Here is a 24,357-nt window from a genome sequence, read left to right on the forward strand (position 1 = left end):
AAGAGAATGCACCCAAAATCAGAAAGAGAGGTACCAATTGTCTTTGCAGACAATATGATCATTTATATAGACAACCCCCAAAACTGTTAGACCCCCAAAACCATTGAGATCAAAAAACCCAGTAAAGTTGGAAGTTATAAAACCAACCTACAAAATCCAGCTGTATTTCTGTACAGCAGTAGTGATCTACCCAAAAACAGAAATCAAGAAAACAATCCTGTTTGCAAGATAATTTTAAACATGTAAGAATAAACTTAATCAAGAAGATAAAAGATTTAGACATGATCAAAATTGAAGAAGACATAAATATATTCCACATTGTCCAATGTTCAAACATTGGAAGAATTAAACAGTCCATATTATTCAAAGTGATCTACAGATTCAATGTAATACTTATAAAAATGGATGAAGTTGGAGAATATTATGCTAAGCGAAATGAGCCAAATCCGAAAAAACTAAAGGTCAAATATTTTCTCTGATATGCAGATGCTAATTCACAATAAGAGGGGAAGGCACCTAGGGAAGAATAGAGGTACTTTGGGTTAGGCAGAGGGAAGTGAAAGGTGGGGAAGGGGTATGGGAGTAGGAAGAATAAAATGAATCCAACATTATTACTCTATGTGCATATATGAATACACAGCTGGTGTTAACTCTACAACATGTACAACCAGAAGAAGGAGAAGCTATACTCCATTTGTGTATGATGTATGAAAATGCACTCTGACCCACTGCACCATGATGCATGCACCAGGCCGACCGACTTGGCACTGCCAGGGTGCGCTTGCAGGACAGCTCAACTCGGCTTTGCCATGCTGCGCATTCGGTCGGCCTGACTTGCTCCGCCATGATGCGCATGCTGTACAGAAACTTGGATCCGTCGTGACAGCCTTCAGAGCACTATGAGAAAAGAAAATCTCCTTATCTCTCCCCATTGGTGAGTGGGAAAACTGGATTCACACCCAAGCATTCTCTGGCTTTGGAGTGCCTGCAGTTAATCCCTCTGACTGCCTCTGTGTGGCCATGGTTTTGTGGAATTTATGTTCAGGCTCAGTGAGGGCAGGTTGATGATCATTTGATTCTGTCAACTCCCAGAAGAGCAGGTATGATGGCTAAATTTCTTACCTGCGAAGATCACTAACTACATTAATCTTAGTCCAGCATTAAAATTAATATTAGAGTATTATTCATGAAAAAGCTATTGTTTATTTACCATATGATATTCAATATTTTTATCCTTAACATTTAAACTTAAAAATTTATATTTAATTTGTACTTATATTTTATAAGAAAAAATGCTGTCATTGATTTCTGAATGTGGTTATTGGGTTTATTTCTGCACTATTTGTGGTATAAAGTAATGGATTTGAAATGTGTCTCTTTACGTATATCCAGTGACTAGTTGGGCCTTTATTGCCTAGTGAACTGATTTGGAAACGGCTCTTTAACTGCCCCTGGCGCCTGCAGTGAATGTGCCTGGTGTCCCCTCCTGGGCCCTGGATTCCACTTCCCCTCTGCTCCTGCTGCAGCGGCAGCTGCCTCCAGGCCCTGAGCCGCCTGCAGAGTCCAAGGCTGGAAGGCACTGCTCTGGGGCTATGGCTGTAACTGCAACAGCTGCCAGTGCACCCTTTTATTCTGCTGCTGGCTCCTTCCCCTCAGGCGTTTAGGGCCGCCATTACCTGCTGTGGGCCTGCACCGGCCTCCCCCCTGCAGTCACCTCAGCAGCAGTCCCCGCCTCCTCCTACCCGGCTCTGCACACTGCTCTGCTAATGGTACCACAGTGGATGGTGGCCTCCAAGGGCTCTGCGTAGAGCTACATCCAGGAGTCCAAAACTACCTACCTGGACGACCTTATACCACTCCCTGAGTATGAATTGGCCCCAACCAAGTTAGGAGAGCAGGTAGATGATGTTTATCTCATTCGAGGTCAAGGGGTGCTTTTGTCATATACTGTGGAAGATGTGCTTACCTTTTTCTCAGACTACAGAATCTGCAATAGTGAGAATGGAATACATTTCCTTTTAAATAAAGATAGGAAACAAAGGGGTGATGCCTTAATTGAAATGGAGTCAGAACAGAATGTGCAGAAAGCCTTAGACAAGCACCATATGTATATGGGTCAGCCATATGTGGAAGTATATGAGATAAATAATGAAGATGTGGATGCCTTAATGAAGAACCTACAGGTCAAGTCATCACCTGTGGTGAATGATGGTGTAGTTCATTTAAGAGGACTTCCTAATAATTGCAATGGGAAAGACATCATAGACTTCTTTTTTTTTTTGGTGGTGGTGCTGGGGATTGAACCCAGGGCTTTCTGCATGCTAGATAAGCACTCTACCAACTGAGTTGTTTCCCCAGCCCCCAATCATAGACTTCTTTGCAGGACTGAATATAGTGGACATTACTTTTGTGATGGACTATAGAGGGAGAAGAAAAACAGGGGAAGTATATGTGCAGTTTGGAGAATCAGAAATGGCCAACCAAGAAATTGGTAACTTTATATAGAGATATTTACAAGCAGAAGGAATGAAGTTCGAACCCATGTTGGCTATCATAAGGGAAAGAAAATGGCATCTTCTCCTACTGCTAAGTATATAATTGAGCCAGAAATGGTCTTTGAAGAACATGAAGTAAATGAAGACACTTGACCCATGACAGGTTTTGAAAAATTGCCTAAGGAGATTTCAGAAAAGTTTCCAGAGGGTGTTGATTTTGGAACTACGCCTTCATTGCATTTTGTCCACATGAGAGGATTACCTTTTCAAGCTAATGCCCAAGACATTATAAATTTTTTTGCTCCCCTGAAGCCTGTGAGAATCACTATGGAATACAGTTCTAGTGGAAAGGCTACTGGAGGAGCTGATGAGCACTTGGATACCCATGTGGATGCTGTTGCAGCTATGCTCAAGGATAGGTCCCATGTTCACCATTGATGTCCAAAAGGAAAATAAAACCTCCAGGGACTCCAGATAGTAAAGATGAAGCAAGAAGCATTTCATTTGCACATCTTTCTTGGACATGGGCTATCAAGTTTCTGTTAATTGGCAGCAACTGCTGCAAGAGAAAGGATTTTGGGTTTGGGGTTAATGCTTCTAAGAAAAATTCATACTGAACTGTTGAGAAGGAGAAAGATTCAATTTGGTATTATGAAATAAACCACAAATCTTAAATTTTTGTTTAAACTGTTCAGGATCTGATTAAGAAAACCTGATTACTTCTTTTTTAATATAATTAAGCAGTTTGTTTTTATAGAGGATATGTTATCCATTGTAAAGACTACATATATTTATTCAGTACTATCTTTATAATCTTTTTCTCATTTAAAAAATAATCTGTTCAAGGTTTTGATTTTGCCTATGATTTGAGAACTCTGATGTAAAGCTTCTTATGAATGAATAATGTTTTATTGTAACCAAACACTCACCAAAGCAAGGAAAGGTTTCAGACCTTTAAACCACTATGGTATGGCAGAATAGTTTTAATTTTAGCTATATTTGATTATTTAGATAGGGGTAGCAATTAAAATAAATAAATACCACAGGTTAGTGAGTATAAATGACAAATTGGCAGTTTTATGTCTTTAGAAATAGTTTGACTTTCTAAACCTTGTGATTAAAGGCATTTAATATAGGTACCTGTCTGCTTAGGGGGAAGGCTAGTCCCAATTTAAAAGTTGACCCCCCTCTTTTTTTTTTTTTTTGGTTTTAGGTAAATCTTAAGAGTGTTTGTTAAATTTTGAAACTGTAAAGTGATTGTCAAAATAGTCCAGACTTGGAGGGACATTAATGGCTTCACTGATTTAAACCAGCTCTAGACAGGAGAAAATCTGTCTCCTCATTTGATTTTTCAGTGCAGTAGCATATCCCATATTTTAGAACAAGTAGGGGTGCCTTGCTTTAAATAAAAATAGCATTTAATGTAAAAAAATGCACTCTACTGTCATGTATAACTAATTAGAACAAAAAAAATCGATGAAAAAAATATTACACTAAATCACATTATTTAAGCATTCATCTAACTTACACATATATAAGCAAACACGAAGAGATAAAGAGAGGACAAGTAAAAATGTGTAAAGTCAGACAATTCAACTTAGGTTCCCTGCAAACAATGAGAATGAAAGAAGAGAATTCCATCTTTTGTTCTTCATTCATTTTTGATAACAGTGGGCCCTGTAGGAGTGCAAGCATTTCAAAGCACTAAATTTGGGTCTTGGTAATCAAAAAGATTCTTTGCCTAAGGTGGCCTCAAATATGAATTTACCACTTTGCCTACTACCCAACTGATGAACTGGTCACTTCCTCCAAAGCTGGAGATTTTAACCTGGCTGTGTTGGACTCACTAAACAAAGATTTTCAAAGGAAAATGTGACTAGATGTAATGCTCACATTCTGGGATCAAATTAAAGACTATACCTTGAATACAAGATTAGTTTTCCTAGTATATTTTGTTTTATATTAACTATAATATACTGATGAGCAACTGAAAAATTACTAATTCTTAAGAAAGGATTCAAATGCAAGGGATTTTATTTATAAAAAGTCCCAGAACTAAGATATAGGGTTATTTTTTAAAACTGTGCTTGAAATTCTTTTTTAATTGCCTATGTCAAGTTATTATTTAATAACTTGCTTTGAGATGTGGAAATTAACATTTATACTTCCTTTTACCCTGCCTCCCTCATTCCCACTATTTATTATTCATATAACAATTTTATATTGTCAAGGTTTGTATCATTATAGTGTGTTCTACAGACATAATTCTCCATTGTTTTCTGCTCTCTGTTTCCATGGGTTCTACCACTACTCCACACATCATGACATCCTCATTCATCTCTGGAGGTCTGAATTTTGTCAACAAGTAGATATTTCAGGACTCATCAGCCGGCTTGTGGAAAGCCAGTGGTGGCAGTTGAGGCTCTGAGGGTTTTTCCTGAGAGGCTGTTTTGTTTAGCGTGTGTGGTTCTAAAAATAAAGTTAGTTTCTTTTGACAAGTGGCTCCTGATTGTGCCCAGCCAGACTGCGGCATTTGGTGGCTCGCACGGGGAGCGACTGAGGGTAAGTGAAACTGCTCGCCCCTGAGGGCAGGGCGAGAGGATGGGTAGCCATTTTAAGATTCCTCTTTTATTTTGCTTCACTTTTGTTTTAAGTTGCCTGTCCCTGGAGATGAGTGAGATGGAAGAAAAACCGCTCACATCTGAGGAAAAACTATTTACGTCTGAGGAACAGATAGGGAGAAAGGACGGATGCACATGTCAGGAGGATAGAAAGGCTATAATGACTTTTTGTTGTTCCCTTTTTATTTCATTCTGTCTCGGTTTTGTTTGGCGTCATCTTGTTGGGTTGTATTATAGTAGAAATATGGGATCAGAAATTAGCAAAAAACAAACTGAAAGAGTGTTAAGTAAATTGTTAGAGGAAGGAGGCATCTCAGTAAAATCAAGAACAGTCAGGGCATACGTTGATACAATACAAAAATGTAGCCCATGGCTTTTTAAGGAGGAGTTGTTAAATATATCACAATGGAACCATCATGGTGAAGATTTAAAAAGAATAGAAAAGAAAAGCCCAGGGACTCTGCCAGTTGGCACATTGCCATTGTGGATGTTCATATCTTGTTTGCTTAGTCCAAAGCCTTCAGTTCAGACAATGGTAGAGGAAGGAGAAGACATAATGATTCAAGTAAAAGAGAAGGTCTCTCAAGTTAGTCAGACAGAGGAAAAGATTCAACTAAAAGAGAAGGCCTCTCAAGCTAGTCAGACAGAGAAAGAAAGTGTAAAACAGAAAAAGCCATCGGGGGAAAGTTACAACAGAAGACTGCTACTAACACCTTTCTATCACCAGAGGGTGTAAGTGTCCAACCAACAGCACCACCTCTACAGGAGACTGCTACTAACACCTTTCTATCACCAGAGGACGTAAGTGTCCAACTAACAAGGACACCTCCATATGCTGGGAGGTCCCCAACCCCCGCAGTTGATAGTTGGGATCCTGAGACAAGATCTCAAATATTAACATGCCCTGTATTTGAGGCAGGAGGGCAGCGATTTTACCAAGTTTTAAATTTCAAAACAGTGAAGCAGCTAAAAGAGGCTGTAACAACCTATGGTCCTCAAGCACCCTTCACTGTAAGCATGGTCGAATCCATTAACAACTTGAACATGACGCCAGCAGATTGGGCTAATATGTGTAAAGCTGTGCTAAATGGAGGACAATACCTGTTATGGAAGGTTGCCAATGAGGAATTTTGCAAGGAGACGGCTAGGCGAAATGCAGCAGCTGGTTATCCTCAGAGAAATCTGGATATGTTGTTAGGAAAGGGACCTTATGAGGATCAGCAGCAACAAATTGCATATGATCCTGGTGTATATGCACAAATTGCTGTAGATGCAATTAAGGCATGGAAGACTTTACAAGGACATGGAGGTTTACAAGGTCAATTATCTAAGGTAATACAAGGAGCTAATGAACCTTATGCTGAATTTGTAGATAGGCTTACTCAAACAGCTACCAGAGTTTTTGGGAATACAGAACAAGCAATGCCATTACTAAAACACCTGGCTTATGAGCAAGCGAATCGTTGGTGCAGAGATATCATTAAACCATGGAAACATGAAGATTTAAACACATATATTAAATTATGTAGAGACATTAATGAACAAGAGCAAGTCGTGGCAGCTGCAGTAAAACAGGCTTTAGATGCCAGAGACATTAATGAACAAGGGCAAATTGTGGCAGCTGCAGTAAAACAGGCTTTAGATGCCAGGCCAAGAACATGCTACAATTGTGAACAAACAGGACATTTTAAAAGGAATTGCCCCATTGGAGGAGGGTTTAACAAAACTAGGTATCAAAGGAGTAGAATACCAGGTATTTGCCCACGATGCCATAGAGGGAGACATTGGGCTAATGAATGCCGTTCTCAAACCACCATAGAGGGTACTCCATTATCAAAAAATGAACAAGGACCAGGTGTTTATCCACGATATCGTGGAGAAAGGCATCGGGCTCCATTGCCAAAAAATGGACAGGGCGGCCCAATGCTCCGGGGCCCAAAACCACAAACATACGGAGCACTGGAGGAACCCAGCAACCCCATCAGGGTAGTGCCCAGGACACATTGTCCATCAGATCCCTCATCAGACAAACCAGAGGGAGCGCAGGGTTGGACATCTGCGCCTCCGGCAGAGCAGTACTAACTCCAGAGATGGGAGTTCAAATCATTCCCACAGGGGTGAAAGGACCTCTTCCCAAAGGAACAGTAGGCTTATTATTGGGACGCAGCTCTTCTACTCTAAAAGGACTTATGATAAGTCCTGGGGTAATTGATCCCGATTATGAAGGTGAAATAAAAATTATAGCCAGTTCTCCAAAGGGTATATCAGTAATTTCACCAGGAGATAGAAGAGCACAGTTACTAATAATACCCAGCCTACATGATAAATTTTCCAGTCGTACTGTAGAAAGAGGTTCCAAGGGATTAGGCTCAACAGGTGTAGATTGCGCTATGCTTTCTTTAAATTTAGATTCTCGCCCCATGCTAAAACTAAATATTCAAGGACATGAATTTAATGGGCTACTGGATACAGGTGCAGACCTTAGCATCATCTCTCATCAAGAATGGCCAAAACATTGGCCATTACAACAAGCCACTCAAACGCTTCGAGGCCTAGGAGTCGCGACTAATCCCCATAGAAGTGCAATGGTATTAGATTGGAAGGATCCTGAAGGATGTGAAGGAACTATACAGCCATATGTATTGGATCATCTTCCCGTAAATTTATGGGGACGAGATGTCCTAGATCAATTAGGTTTGACATTAACAAATACCATCAACCAAAATGCACCCACTATTATGACTAGACAAGGTTTTAGGAAAGGAAAAAGATTAGAAAAACAAGAACAAGGTATAGCAGCACCAATACAAATAGATCAAGGAAAAGAAAGACATGGGTTGGATTTTCAGAAAGGGCCACTGAGACAATAAAAATTACTTGGAAATCAGAAAGACCAGTATGGGTTCCTCAGTGGCCCCTGACTAAAGAAAAGATACAAGCAGCCCATGACCTGGTCAAACAACAATTAGCAGAAGGACATATACAACCTTCTGTATCTCCCCATAATACTCCCATTTTTGTCATCAAAAAGAAATCTGGTAAATGGAGATTATTGCAAGATTTAAGAGCCATTAATAATGAGGTGGTTATTATGGGACCTGCTCAATCAGGGATTCCTCAGTTATCTGCTTTGCCAAAAACCTGGTATGTTTTAGTTATAGATATTAAAGATTGTTTTTTTTCAATTCCAATTCATCCTGAGGATAGTCCACGTTTTGCATTTACTATCCCTGCACTGAACCATAAAGGTCCTGATCAGAGATATGAATGGAAAGTACTCCCTCAAGGGATGGCTAACAGCCCAACTATGTGTCAAATTTATGTTAACAAAGTAATCCAGCCACTTAGAAATCAAAATCCTGAATTACAAATATTTCACTATATGGATGATGTATTATTAGCACACAAAGATAAAAACACATTGCTAGAATGTTATGCCACACTTACAAACTTATTTAAAAATTATAACCTAGAGATAGCAATAGGTAAAGTACAATTAAAATTTTCCAGTTAATTATTTAGGAGTTCTATTATCCTCAACCATGGTCCATCCACCAAAAATTCAAATACGAGTAGATCAACTCAAATCACTTAATGACTTTCAAAAGTTATTAGGAGACATAAATTGGATAAGGCCTTATTTAGGTATACCAACAGGAGAGTTGGGACCTTTATTTGATATCCTAAAAGGTCCATCAGATCCAAATTCACCCCGAATGTTAACGCCTGAAGCAAGAAAGGCATTAAAAATTATTGAAACATATATGGAAAATATACATTTGGATAGAATTGATATAAGTTTGCCTTTATTATTTATTGTACTACCAACAAAAAATATTCCTACAGGAGTATTTTGGCAAGAAGGTCCATTATTATGGATACATTTATCTTATTCTCCTAACACTATTCTTACTAGGTATCCTATGGCTGTAGGACAATTAATACTCAAAGGAATAAAAGCAGCAAAGGGAGTGTTTGGAATTTCTCCCAATAAAATTATTACTCCATATACTATGGATCAAATTGATGAGTTAGCTAATGAGTTAAATACTTGGGCAATAATCATGTGTAAATCTAATGTTTCATTTGATAATCATTTACCATCTAATCCTTTGTTGTCTTTTTGGTCTAAACATCCTGTAATTTTTCCAAAAATGACAAGAAAAACACCTATCATGAATGCTCCAAATATATTCACTGATGGGTCAAATAATGGTACAGCAGCAGTAGTTACCCCGATCAAACTTTTACATTTTTAGTACCCAAACAATCAGCTCAAAAGGTAGAGCTTAATGCAGTATTACAAGCTTTTGTGATGTTTAAAGATTCTGTATTTAATTTATTTTCCCATAGTCAGTATATAGTTAATGCTATAGTATCTCTTGAAGATTCTGGTAGGATTTCCCCTTCCTCTACTGTTTTCTCTTTGCTTTCCACTATACAAAGTCTAATCTGGGACAGAAAAGATCCATTCTTTATAGGACATATCAGGGCACATACAGGATTGCCTGGAGCCCTTAGTTTGGGCAATGATTTAGCAGATAAAACTACACATGACATACATATTTTTTCTACACTAGAAGAAGCTATAAATTTTCATAAAAAGTTTGTTAACATAAATTTGACACATACACATACTAATACTTTACAAAAGCATTTTAAAATAACTAAGGAACAAGCTAGACAAATAATAAAACAATGTCAAAATTGTGTGACCTTTTTGCCACAAGTTAATATTGGAGTCAATCCTAGAGGATTGATACCTAACCATATTTGGCAGACGGACATCACACACTTGCCACAATTTGGAAAATTAAAATATTTGCATGTTACAGTTGATACTTCTTCTGGATTTTTGATGGGCTCCCTTCATGCCGGAGAAAAAACTAAAGATGTTATAGCTCATTGCTTACAAAATTTTGCCACTCTGGGTGTTCCAAAACAGTTAAAAACAGATAATGCCCCTGGTTATACTTCTTCCTCTTTTAAACAATTTTGCTCAACATTTGGCATTACTCATATAACAGGAATCCCATACAATCCACAGGGACAAGGCATACTTGAAAGAGCTCATCAAACTGTTAAAATGTACTTATTAAAGCAAAAAGAAGGAATTGGGAAGGGGTATATATTCCCCAAAGATAAACTTAAAATAACCCTTTTTACTCTAAACTTTTTAAATTTGGATTCATCAGGACTTAGTGCTGCGGAAAGGCATATGTGTCCAAAAAATGTGCATAAGCCCAAGGTACTTTGGAAGGATATTCTAACAGGACAATGGAAAGGTCCTGACCCAGTAATTGTCTGGAGTCGAGGGTCTGTTTGTGTGTTTCCACAGGGAGAACAGCAACCGATTTGGATTCCAGAAAGATTAACTAAAGCGATTTCTACAGACCAAAAAGAAGATGATTTGGCTCAAATCCATAACAACTGATATCCAAAACTCCAGTTTGGCTATTCTTACATCTGCAACAGAACCAGGATGCTTTTTTCAATATCTATTTTATTATTGCCCTTTGCCATATCATGAAGTTCTATTTTGTTTTTTGAGCTCATACAGACCTAGGTTAATGTTTTGCTGATCAGTTCTATTTTTTGACTATAGAGTTTTTAAACATTGCAATGGAGATTTCACTTGTAAAAAGTTATAAGGCCTTTACTATAATGTTATGTGTTGTATGTATTCTATTATGTGTGCACACTTGTGTTTTGTGTTATATGTTTGAATGTACGTATGTCCATATATCATATATGATGAGCGCTCATGATAAAATGGATCCAAATATTTTTTTTCACGTGATTTATATGGTTTAATTTAAATTGGGTAAACAACTGTTGAGGATTGTTTTAATATGTAAACAAAAAAGAAGGTTAACAGATCTGTTTGTTTACTTTCACCTTTCCTTTTCATTATATTTAATAATTCTCTTAAAGATAATGTAAATTGTTAAGAAAATTGTTTTCTTTTAGTGCCTTCTGGAATGTTACATAATTTTTTCTTTAGCCATTATTGCCAGAATTCCTATCTTCATCCCAGTGCCGGTGAAGACAATGTAAATTGTTAAGAAAATTGTTTTCTTTTAGTGCCTTCTGGAATGTTACATAATTTTTTCTTTAGCCATTATTGCCAGAATTCCTATCTTCATCCCAGTGCCGGTGAAGACAACGTAAATTGTTAAGAAAATTGTTTTCTTTTAGTGCCTTCTGGAATGTTACATAATTTTTTCTTTAGCCATTATTGCCAGAATTCCTATCTTCATCCCAGTGCTGGTGAAGTCAAAGATAAAACCAATCTACAGCTTCTACAATAGCCATCACTGAACTGCTTGCAGAACTTGCCTGGACACATTGTGAGCTCACCTGTATGCATTGTGAACTATCTGTTGGTGCAGTGACTTGTGGTAGTGTTGGGGTATTTTTGCTGATGATGTCATTGGTGGTACAATTTTTCCAAAAGGAGCCATCAATTGGCTTGGTGTATCTTCCTCCCTTCTGCTTGTCATGATCGTCCAGCTAAAATTTGGGGGCCAACAGAGGTGAGGCAAAGAACCTCGCCCCCCTGCTGGTACAAAGACCTCTCCACAGGTGTGGCTGTATACTGGACCGGTAGTCAGTGACGGGTAAGATCCAATTGCAATGGTACCAACCTAAGGACCATATGTACTATTGGACAACCTAAGGCAGGCACGGTCCCTAAGCCACATGCTTGTTGTTTAAACAGAGAGGGGGAGATGTTGAGAGCCACAGCGGAAGGGGCCCCAGCAAACTTCCAGCTGCCAGCAAACTTCCAGCTGCCGGCTGATGATTGGCTCACAGCGGCCCCAGCAACATCTAGCTGATTGGTTCCTCTGCGGTGATGCTCATTGGGCTGTTTCCCTGCCCTTTCAGACCACGGAGCTTCTCATTGGGGGACTTTTCTGGCTCCGCCCACGTGACCCAGCCAATCGGCCTCAAGAGCAGGAGGATTGTGGGAGGTGGAGAGAAGCTTGTGTGGGAGGGAGAGGCTTGTGGAAAGCCGGTGGTGGCAGTTGAGGCTCTGAGGGTTTTTCCTGAGAGGCTGTTTTGTTTGGCGTGTGTGGTTCTAAAAATAAAGTTAGTTTCTTTTGACAAGTGGCTCCTGATTGTGCCCAGCCAAACTGTAGCAAGGACTGACTCATTGAAGCCATATAACTTAAAAATCTGTTTCACAACTTTCCAGTGGAATGACCAAACTACTGAGATACTGTTCGATACTGCTCTAGTATCTTTAGAAACCAATTAGTACTATTAAGAAGACTGAGGCCAAATAGATTTTTCCCTGGATAAGATTTTCAGTTTCGGGCTAGGGATGTGGCTCAAGCGGTAGCGCGCCTGCCTGGCATGCGTGCAACCCGGGTTCGATCCTCAGCACCACATACAAAGATGTTGTGTCCACCAAAAACTAAAAAATAAACACTAAAATTCTCTCTCTCTCTCTCTCTCTCTCTCTCTCTCTCTCTCTCTCTTTAAAAAACAAACAAACAAAAAAAAACAGATTTTCATTTTCTGGCCACTGAGTTTTTCTTCCTAAAATTCAATAATTTAACCTACATATATCTTAATGCCAATTATCCTACATTACACATTTATTTTTTTTCTAAGATTAACTACCTTTTTAATCTCCAATTTTGTTTTTATTTAGTTGAGAAAGTTGTCTTTTATATATTTGGTCAATATTTTTCCTATATCTAAAGGTACCTAGTAGATGTGCAATAAATACTCTTTGAATGCATAGATATATTTGAATACTTTTCTGTTCCATTTACTCTGCTGTCTTCTTCACAAAATCTATTCCATATGTTGATTATGATTTTTCTGTCTTCACTTTGCCTGTTTTTTTTAATAATCTTTTAAATATCTTTACCCTTTCTGTTTTTTTTTTACTCCCCAGGAAGCATATGAAAAGGTTTTTTTATGCTTTATGCTAGAGTACACAAACAAAATATCCAGGATTTTTGAATTTCAAAATCATAAGAATTAGCATGAAAACATCATTAGTTAATTGATATTTATACTTAACAACTGGCAAATTGTGGCATTAGAGAAAAGCTGATCTTGAGGGCACCGTGGCACACACCTATAATCTCAGTGGCTCAGGAGGCTGAGACAGGAGAATGGCAAGTTCAAAACCAGCCTCAGCAATGGTGAGGTTCTAAGCAACACAGTGAGAAACTGTCTCTAAATAAAAATACAAAAATAGGGCAGGGGATGTGGCTCAGTGGCTGAGTGCCCCTGAATTCAATCCCTGGTACAAAATAATAATAATAATAATAATAATAATAATAATAATAATAATAAATAATAATAATAATAAACTAATTAATTAAATGTCTTCTTTGGCAGATAACTGATTGAAGAAAAATTTAAAATAAAAATAAGCATCACAATTTCTAACTTAAGTTGATTTATGAATTTCAGATTATGAGTTTTTAGAGCTTACTTAAGAATTCAAACTGTACCTCACCTTTTTTCAAAATCTGTGTGATTCCTAAATTTTCATTTTGCGGTGCAAATAATTAAAATTCAGATAGAGGGGTAAGGGTCTCAAAGATGATGCAATTAAGAAAAGGGGTACAACAGAGACCAGAACACAGCAGGTTATGACAGGTGTGGGCTTGGTTTGAACCAAGGTAACTTACAAGAAAATACAGGGCAGCTGTGGCAAGAAACAGAATCATCAAGGTTTCACTCTTCTTTATCTTCAGTATGTTTGTCAGAATCTCGTTTCATAGTATTTCCAAATGAAATCATACTTCACTCATTTACTGATACAATCAAGCTTAAAGCACAAACACCAAGCCCTACTGTTATGGTCTTCATCGTTGTCGCTGCTGTAGCCTTCATCATCGCTGCTATCACCTTCATTGTGGTCACCTTCATCTTCATTGCCCTAGTGGTTGTCATCGTCGCCCCCTTCGTCATTGTGGTCGTCACTGTCGCTGTGGTCATCATCACTGTGGTTGTCCCTGTCGTTGTGGTCATCAACATTGTGGTCTTCGTCGCCTTCATTGCGGCCCTCCCCATCACCATGATCATCACCTTTTAAATCTTCCTGGGTTTCCTCATCATCTGCACCTGTTTCATCATCCTCTTCTTTCTTAATCTTTTTCTTTTCTTTGATTTTATGATTAAACATCTCAGCCAAGTGTCTCTGGTGATTTTTTTTTTCAGGACTTTCATGACAACCTTCATTGCCTAACTTTGGCCCATAATGGTTGACCAGGATTTCAGCAATATGTTCACTAAAGGAGGTTTTCTTAATATCCCCCCTGAGAATATTTTTTTAGCTTGACAAGAGTAAGTTTACTCCTCAATTCTTCATCTACTAGTTTTTGAAGAGAATTTGGCAGGTGCTTATGCACCATTTGGTGCATCTTTGAAGAAGTTGACCAGTGTGTCTTGCTCTTATCTTGCGGTTCTCTCCAGCCAAGGGCTGGATGTCAAGGATTGGTGGAGTTGATGCAGGGACATACAAGAAAGCGTCCATTCTCGTTGATGTCCTTGGAGCAAACCCCTGTCTTTGCCCTTTCCATTTGGATTTGTGAAATGGCTGTGTTTTCCAAATTTATACTATTCCTGTTACTTATAAAGTGTGTTTCATTTCTACAATGACTTTATTTTCCTGCAATTCTTCCCTAAGTTCTATTGACATACTATTAACTTCTTGCTTGATGTATTCTTTCTCAGAACTTTTTGAACTGTCTTTTAGAGAAAACATTGTAATTTTTAAAAAAATACATAGGTTCACTGCCTTCCTATATTTTAGGTAATGCTTTTTTAATCTACTTTTTGTAGTATGTTTTTTAATCTACATCTTTAAAGTAAAAACAGTGATTCATCTTTAAACAGGGCTAAGGAATAATGTGAAGGGGAATGATCAAGGGCAATTACCATTGTAAATTCAGTTTATTGTGGGCACAATCTCACGAAGCCTGTTACTACCTGCAGGTGGGCTGGAGCTCTTGTATGTTAAGCTAACAGTTTAAATTGAAATACAAGGAAAGGGCCATTTGGACACCTTCATTTGCTCTACAAAGATGCTCATCACCAACCTTCCTTGCTGATAAAATATTTTTTTTAAAAAAGAGATTGGAATATATATATATATATCTGTGCTATGGACTCATCCCTCTCAGAAATAGATTAATCTTTTTCCAATCTTCCATAGGAACAAGAGCTCCTAGAGGTATTAATGTCTGCTCAGTGTTGTTCTGCATCACTGTGAAATATTTCCTCCTCCCCAGTGAGATACTGAAATGGTAATGAAGACAGTTGGTGAATAATAAACCCAGGGATAAACAGGGGCAAAATTAGTTAGAAGCAAAAAAAAAATTGTATAACTGAGAGGGATTTGGGGAGAGAAAGGGGATGACTCATACTCAAAATTATGCAGCAGGCAGAGTTAAGTATATAAGAAATTCTAATATTGGGATATGCAGTTTAAGTATGGCAGAATTTCAGAACTGATCTGCGCCACTAGGCAGACAATAAATTAAGCTCTGATTATACACAGTCATCCTCCTGACTTACATTTCCAGGACCCACACAAAAAAGCCAAAAGCAGAACAAGGATTCAAGTCCCAGGCTTGACTGCTCTGCTCCTCCCCCAGAGCCTACTCCTACTGATCTTGGGAAGCTACAGTGGGTTTCAGAGCAGGAGCTGAGAAGGATGGTAAGGTCCATGTACAGGCTGTAGATCAAAGGTCCAGAGGGAGGACATGGCTGATGCAGTTGGACAAAGGGCAAGTTCATAGGTGGGAGGACTTCATGCTGTGCCTTGGAGGTCTGATGCAGCTGACAGTAAAGTCCTTTCTACATTGTGAATATATGAGCAGAGCTCCCCAAGCTCTTCATCCTGCTACTAGTCAAATGGGTCTTAGACACTGTCAGTGAAGGGTCTCTCTTAGAAAAGCTGTCCTTGCCATTGTAAACTACACTAGCTCTCCCTAACTCATTTCAGGAGCCCCTGTGGTTACTTGAAACCACAAGACAGTCCAAACCTTACATATACTATGATTTTTGCCTTTGTCTATTTACCTCTGATAAAGTTTAATTTTAAAATTAGAGAGAATAACAAAAAGTTGAACAACCACTGAAAGACATTTTAATAAAAAAAAAAGTTACTTAAAACTTATGGATCATTTATTTCTAGAATTTTCCATTTAATGTTCTTGGACCAAGCCTAACCACAGAAACTGAAATGGAAAGAAAAGCACCGTGAACTGGGTCCTGACAGGAATTGTAGGTCAGGTCTGCAGTAGGAGGGCCTCTGTGGCTTCTGCTCTCAGGTTCTTTCCTCTTTGGGTGAGAATACCGTTTGCAGCAGGGATGACTTACAGATTGCAGCCTGGTCTTGTGGCCATTTTATAGTTTCCTTGAACATGACAGGCTGTTCTTTTCCTTGGTTTTCATTCTTTTTATGGCTTCTGATGTGTTTTCAGGAAGAAAAGAGGATTAAAAGTGATTTTACACAGACATATGCTCTGGTATAGATAAGAATCCCAAAAGGCACGTGTGATAAAGGTTTGTCCCCAGATTGGTGCTACTGGAGGTTTGTGGAAGCTTTAAGAGGAATGGCCTCATAAGAGGTCTTTAGGTCACTGTCCATGCCCTCAAAGAGGATAATGGGACCCAGCCCCTTCATTTTCCTCTCCCCGTTTGGCTTCCAGTCATCAGGTGAAGAGTTTGGCTCTGTCAGGCACAAAGCCGTGGAGAGAAACCTCAAAAGCTCCAAATCAACATAAACCTTTTCTATTTAAAAGTTGTTCAGCTCAGGTATTTGTTACAGTGCCAGAAAGTTTACTAACACAACATATTTAACCAGAAAGTTATAGTTTAATTTACTATTTAGCATATTTTGATTGTAATTAAGTGAATGTACAGAGGAAGTTTGATGGTTTAGAGCGTGAAGTATCAAGTAAGTTTAAATCCTGCCTCTATCACTATGAACTCCTGGATCATTGACTTAATAATTCTTATTTTTCAGTTCCCCTTATGAAAAATAAAGGTAATAGGATATCATTGATCAATTTATTTTCGGGCCATTCCATTAAATGAACATATGCCCTGGAGAATTTCTCTCTCTCTCTCTCTCTCTAACTCTAACTCTATCTCTATCTCTATCTCTATCTCTATCTCTATCTCTATCTCTCTTTCCCATCCTTGATTTCTTTCAAAGACTTTTAACATTTTTATGTATAAAGTCTTTATTCTATAACATACATTAGATGGCCATTTAGTATGCATAGTTGAATATGGGAAACAATGTTTACTTTATGAGCAATTTAAAGAATTTGAAGAGCAGTTCAAACTGGTAACAATTTTCATTTTATATACTAACACTAAAACCTAACCTCTATGTAAGGTAGGGGTCCATAAAAAAATGCATTTAAATGGAGTAACACCCATCATCACTAAGCACTATGTCCAGTATCCAAATATTATTTTCTCCACCCATCTCCCAGATCTCATTCATGGACTAACTCCTCTAACAAGTTCTTCTCTATCAATGGTAGTTGTAAGTCTGAGATCAAATGAATCAACAGAATTATAGAATATATTTCCTTTTCTACAATCATTTTGGGCACTACTAAGTTTGAATAAGGTTTGAGTGTGTCCCCCAAGGGTTCATGTTTTGGTGGATTAGTCTTTAGTGTAGTGATGTTTTAGAGGTAGTGTGGGCATTTTTTGGAGGTGGGTCCTATTAGGATGTCCTTATGTCATTGAAGTCAGTACTCTTAGGAGTTAAACTAGTTCTCATGGGACCCCCTGGTTAGTTCTCAAAAGAAGGTTGTTATAAAAGAACCAAGACTGACCCCTCTCCCTGTCTTTGACATCCAGTCTCAAGATGTGATCTCTTCTTGCCACTCATGCTTTCACCATTGTGACACATCTGCCATTAGATCCTCACCAGAGCTGAGCTGATGTCTGCATCATGCCCTTAAGTCTCCAGAAGGGTGAGCTAAATAAACCTCTTTTCTTCAAAAGTTAGCCTGCCTCAGGTATTTTGTCACAGTATCAAAATACAAACTAAGGCACCTAATGACATCCTTGCTGGAGCCATCTCTTAAACAACTAAGGAAATTAGCTAAAGACACTTTCCATTAACACTTCACTAGTCATATTTTCTTTTAGTTGAACTTTCATATTTTATCTTTAAAAGATGTCTCAAAAATAATTAGGACAGATATCTAAACTCATGTCATCTTAGATATTATGCATGTTCAAAGTTTCTGTCTAGCAATTTGAAACAATGTCAAGACAATTCAGTTTCCTGATTTCTTTCATTTAGCAATCATTTAAATAATTGAAACAAATTATCTAAGTCATATCCTTCCTTATTTATTCATAATTATCCAATCAATTGAAGTACTTTCCTGTACTTTTCAACCATAATATAATAAGTACTTTAATCAGATAAGTTTAAAGTTTAATCAACTAAGACTTCTATGTCTATGGAAATGTTTTAATAATCTAAATTAAAATCACCTATGATAATTCACTCACTCCTTTCAATGGTTTTAGGTAGTTCCAGGAGCTAAGGTTAACCTTTCATGGCTTGGTGTTGTATTAAGCCAAAATCATTTTTTTAAACACAACATAAATTGCATTTTAACATCTCTATAGATTTCCATATTGACAAGAAGAAAGTACAGCAAATTCACTAAGTAAATTTAAACAAAATTGCCTTGTGTTATTAACCATTTCATCTCCATATTTTAAGGATATGAATTTGCTTGCTTAAGAATCATCTGACAGGGCTGGGGATGTGGCTCGGGTGGTAGCGTGCTCACCTGGCATGCGTGCGGCCCCGGTTGGATCCTCAGCACCACATACAAACAAAAATGTTGTGTCCGCTGAAAACTGAAAAAATAAATTAAAAAAAAAAAAAAAAAAAAAAGAATCATCTGACAGACATTCTAGTGCTTCTATTTTGAAGGGCAGGTGGGCTCCATGTCATTAGAGTCTATACTGAACCAGCCAAGGTAAACAAACTATTTGCACTTTGGAAATGATCCATGCTATTGTTGAAATTCAATTAGTGTGTGCACATGCATGTCTGTTACAGAAAAGCAAAAGAATATAACTGGGTAGACAGGTAATTACAAGTAGGTAAATTCTGGACTACTGGGTTATCAGAGGCAAAAATCTACTAAGCCAGAAAAACCTCAGATGATCTTTCAGTTCACAGTAATATCAAATACTATGAATACCAAATACTGTGAACTGAGGCTTTTTTCCAATTATACATTCTATTAACATTTGAAAAAATGGCTTTTTGTTTTGTTTTGTTGTTTGTTTGGTTTGGTTTGGTACCAGGGATTAAACCCAGGAGCTCTTCCCCAGCCCTGAAAAATGTATAATAATACTTTCACTCAACCCTATTAAAAATGTATTTACCTCTAAAATTTTAAAATATAGAAAAGTATAAAAAGGATATAATAATAAATATCCTACGATGTCAATATTCAGAGATGATATACACACATAAATATGTGTACATACATTCATGTACAAGGACATAGGCAAATGAATGTTTTTGAATTAGAACTTTACTACTATGTATGTAGTTGCTTATCTGTAGTTCTTCACTCAAAATGATACCTTTCTTTTTCTTTTGTTTTCTTTTATATTGTTATAACAAATATATTGTTAACTATATTTCCAAAACATATTTATTGATAGCTATAAAATATTCCTATTAGATGAGAAACTCCATGAGCATAGGGACTAAATCTAAAGGGTTCGGGTAACAGTAACAAACATACCATAATTTGTTTAACCTTTTCTCTCTTGTTTGATGTTCAGGTAATTTCCAAGGTACCACTGCCATAAATGTTGCCCTGTTATTAGATGAATAAACTTTCCCAGACTCTCCTTTTCTCCAATAGCTGTTTATTTGTTATCTCTCTTCTACCCTCAAAGAAAATTCTATTTTTCTAATAATTCTTTGAGCTTTCATGGTACAGAGTAAGAAGGGAAGAGGTGAGGTTGAAGCTGAAGAATAAGAGCTATATTGGCTAGGATTGAAGGAGGAAATTTCTGAGATTTTTGGAGGATAAGATGCAATAATAGTGGTGTTACAGAATAAAATAGGATTAAAAAAAAAAAAACTATTGCCATGGTGTGTGTAACCTCGTCACTGAGTTTTTAAAATGCAAGTACAGAAACTGAAGTAGATTCAGGGTTTTTGGCTTTTTTTTGTTGTTGTTGTTTGTTTGTTTGTTTGTTTTGCCTGCCAATATGTGCTGGGAGCCATTAGCCAAGTAGGTATGACAATTTCCTTGCCAGCGTACCCCATGTTGCAATGACATTGAATGTAGGTGACCTTGTTCAAGGACCAAGGCGGATTAGGGCATTCCAGGTTTAGGTTCCAGGTTTAAGGTTTAAGATTATTCCTGCTGGGAATAGGGCGTATCCTGCTGCCTGAGTTCCCCTTCAGTTCTCACGGGATTCAGACAATATATTTGGGAGATAGAAGCCCAGTGGAGGTGGATTTGGGCAGAGAACGTGGATTTGGGCAGAGAACGGGGATTTCCCCAAAACGTGATTGTAGATGGCTGGTGTGAGTTCGGGAATAAAGAGTTGCTGTTTGAATCTACAAGCTGTGTGGTGGCTCGTGATTGTGTGCCCAGCCAGACTGCGGCATTTGTGCCCAGCCAGACTGCGGCATTTGGCGTCCCGTGCGGGGAACTTCTGAAGCTTAGAGGTAAGTGAAATTTCTCACCCTTGAGGAAGAGCGAAAGAATGGGTGACCAATTCGGAAAACAATATGCTCTTGTTTTGATTTATTTTGTTTTTATTTCAAGTTGCCTGTTCCTAGAACTTTCTCAGGCAAACCGGGGAAAATGGTTGACTCAAGGTTTGAAGTTGTTCACCTCCGAGCAAGAAAAATTGTTGGAGGAAAGAGGCACCCCAGTAAGACCAAGAACAGTTAGGACATATGTTGATACAATACAAAAATGTAGCCCATGGCTTTTTAAAGATGAGTTATTAAGTATATCAATGGGACCATCATGGTATCCTGTAGAAGGATTTTTCTTCAACAAGAAAGAGATGGCTAGTTCTGTTTACTACATTTGTCTAAGATCTTGGTTTTTACAGACATCTGATTAATTTACAAAGCTAAAGTGTTAAAATATCAACCACTAAATATAAGATCAAGTACTCTTTACTTATTAAGTTCCGTAAGGTAATATATTTAAACATTATGTGTGTTTTCATAAATTGGTAAATGGAAAAAGGTTTAATATTGCTTTGGTCTGTGTCTTTGCTGAAACAAGGTTACTAAGAGTTAAGATTCTATCATGTGTAATTTATATACAAAGAGTAGAAAACATTTTCAGTTGGGTTTCAATTATAGTATTATAGTATCATAAAAAACATGAAAGTCTTTCATCTTATTAAAGTGGAGTAATTTGTCTAAATCAGAAATTTTATAAGAGTTGTTTCAAAATGTGAATTTATAAAAAGGGTTAACGGTTAAAAAAGAGATAGAAAAAGATTCAAGACGTGGAAATATATTTTAATATAAAAGGTTAAAGGAGAAAGAAATGTTTCTAGATGAGATAATCTCTGTGTGGTAAAGTAAAAAGTTGTAAAATGTCATTTAAAAAGATTTTGAGGAAACTAGACTTACTTTAAAAGCTTGAGAAAGGAAGAAAGAAGAAAAAGGTATTTGTACATGGCAGATTGAGACAAAGCTTCTCAATGGAGTTAAAAAAAAATCCTTTGGTTGAAGGGCAGCCATGTAAACTAAATTGAAGCGATTTAAACAAAATCTAAGCCTCGTTTAAAAGAGTGAAGCTGTAGGTGGTGAAAAGTACATTTAAAAGTACAGTATAGATGATAATTGGAAGGCTTTAAAAGGTTAAATTGAAGGTGGTTAAAATGCCTTCATGACGGAGGAAAGATTGCGTCATTCGAAGCCTAGTTAATCATAAAGGCATTACTTAAAAAAAAATGGGACGATAAAAGATATTTAGATGAAGAAGATTAAAAATTTAAAGTGAAAAACTTTAAAGACTGAAGTATAGAAAGTTAAAAAGAGAAAAGATAAAGAAGATGTAGAAAGATAAAAAAGATGTAGGAAGACAATAATTTTAAACCCACAAAATAGTAAACAAACAAAAAAAAAACTAGGAGGAAAATAAGCAACTAAGGGTAAATATACAAACCTTAGAAAAAAACTAGAAGATAGAAATAAGATAAAAAATGGTTGAAAATGTCAAGTAAGGTATTTCAGATAGAAAATGCAAAAAGCTAAGACAACTATTAGATACAGACATATACTTATTAAAGCAAAAAGAGGGAATTGGAAGGGGGTATATATCCTGCCGCGTCCGGCCAAGGGAGCCGAGTCCGGCGAGGGATGGCGAGGTTAAAAGACACACAGGACACCAAGGTTCTTCATCCAGGAGTCACACACTTTATTGCTAACACACTTTCTTTTATCCCCAAGCAGCAGAAGTGGAAAACTACCCAAAAGCAGGAGGGAGGGGGGAGAAATTTAGTTTCAACATCTATTATTGTCAGGTACTGAAACCTCCCTTAACAAGAAGTCCATCAGACCAGAAAAGGTCAAGGCATTCCCGTGGGACACATATGTCTCAGACGGACAAGCAGGAACAGAAAAACCGCAAGTTCGCCATGGCCTTGTGAGCTGGCCACACTGGCATGCAGAACAAACTAGTGGAGGTAGGGCTCCAGGGGCCAGGGTAGACCTGCTGCCAACAAGTTCCCCTCTTTTGTTTTTTGCATGCCAGTGGGAATCAAGTAGCCCCTGTCTTAGGTCGTTCACAGCCCTTGCGATGCTTACCAGTCTCTGGGAAGGCCCCGATTCCCTGGCTTAGGTCGCACAGCAAGTGTGAAAGTTGCCCGTCACTGGGTACTACAAGATCAGCTTAAGGTGTTATGACCTATCAAGACATTATTGCGGTGAACGCTTAACCGTCTCCACCTACGGGACCCACGACCGTCACCGCCGAATGGCAGATGTGATTGGACCGAGAGATTAGACAGCAAACATCCTAGTACAGGAAGGCAAGAGGGAGAGGTATGCATAGAGAAAAGATATGGCAGGAGTTCTTCTTTTAAGGAGGACACTCATCTTCGGATCGGTCTGAAGTATATCTCAGAGGGGCGATCATCCATCTTCAAGCATTGATAGTGAACCTGTATCGGCTTAGAGACTAAGATATTAATTTGATCCTTAATGAATTGTACTGTCTTATTTACAATTCAGGGTCCTATTGCCACTACTAGAAGGAGGCCTAACAATGGTCCCAATAAGGGAAGAAGATAAGGCAAAAATCCATTAAGTCCAGTCCAGAGAGGGTTCTCAAATAATTCCCTCCTCCTTTTTTCTAGGTCTTCTTGGAGTTGTTTAATTTTTGTGCGAACTATGCCAGATTTGTTAGCATAAAAACAGCACCTCTCCCCAAGGGATAAACAAATTCCCCCTTGATTGGCAGTAAGCAAGTCTAAACCCCGCCTGTTCTGAAGAACTACTTCTGCTAGAGAGTCTATCTGGTCTTGTAAGTCTTTAATGGTTCCCGATAGGGTTTGCACATCATCTATAAGCTGTTGAGATAGGCGGAGGTAAGAATGTATAGCTGTACCCAATCCCGCCATGCCTGTACCCACAGCAGCGGTTATTCCAAGGCCAACAAGGAGTGGTAAGGCCTGCACAGCTCTCTTGTGTCTTCTAACTAAGATGTCTAGGCTAGGAATGGGTAGGGGTTCATCTCCTGAGATAATCGTGATATCAGGAAGCAGTAATGCCAGAACGCAACCGCCAGTCCAATTTGCTGGGAGCCTGGGAAAAGCTAAATTTCCACCACACATAAAAACTGTACCATTAGGGGGACAAATGGGAGGAGTAGGTGAGGAGTAATTCTTTACTAATGAGCAGTTCCCAAAGGAAGAGACTCCAACATCAACATCATAGGTATTATTTTGCATCATGCCCAGAAGGCATGACATAAAACCACCTAAAGGCTGCACCTTAAAGGGTAGCCCAGATTGACATGTGTTGTCATCATCAATGGTATAATTGATGGGGACCGCCAATGGCATGACTGCACCTGCCATCATGCAGAGCCAGCAATCACCAGCAAGGGTAGGATTGGAACTGTTAAGTAAAGAAAAGGTAGTTTCTAGGATATCTAATGTATTGGCATCTAAATCAGGAAGCTGGGATTTGGGCAATATCAAGGGGTGGT

General features: G+C 38.1%; 1 pseudogene; it reads left to right on the forward strand.

Moving 5' to 3' along the window:
* The first annotated feature begins 742 nt into the window (after positions 1-742).
* Positions 743-2,933, forward strand: LOC124096335 (G-rich sequence factor 1-like; annotated as a pseudogene).
* Positions 2,934-24,357: the final 21,424 nt, after the last annotated feature.

Source organism: Marmota monax, unplaced genomic scaffold (assembly GCF_021218885.2).
Source record: "Marmota monax isolate L192 unplaced genomic scaffold, Marmota_monax_Labrador192_F-V1.1 WCK01_AAM20220418_F8-fsc00004, whole genome shotgun sequence".
NCBI lineage: Eukaryota > Metazoa > Chordata > Mammalia > Rodentia > Sciuridae > Marmota > Marmota monax.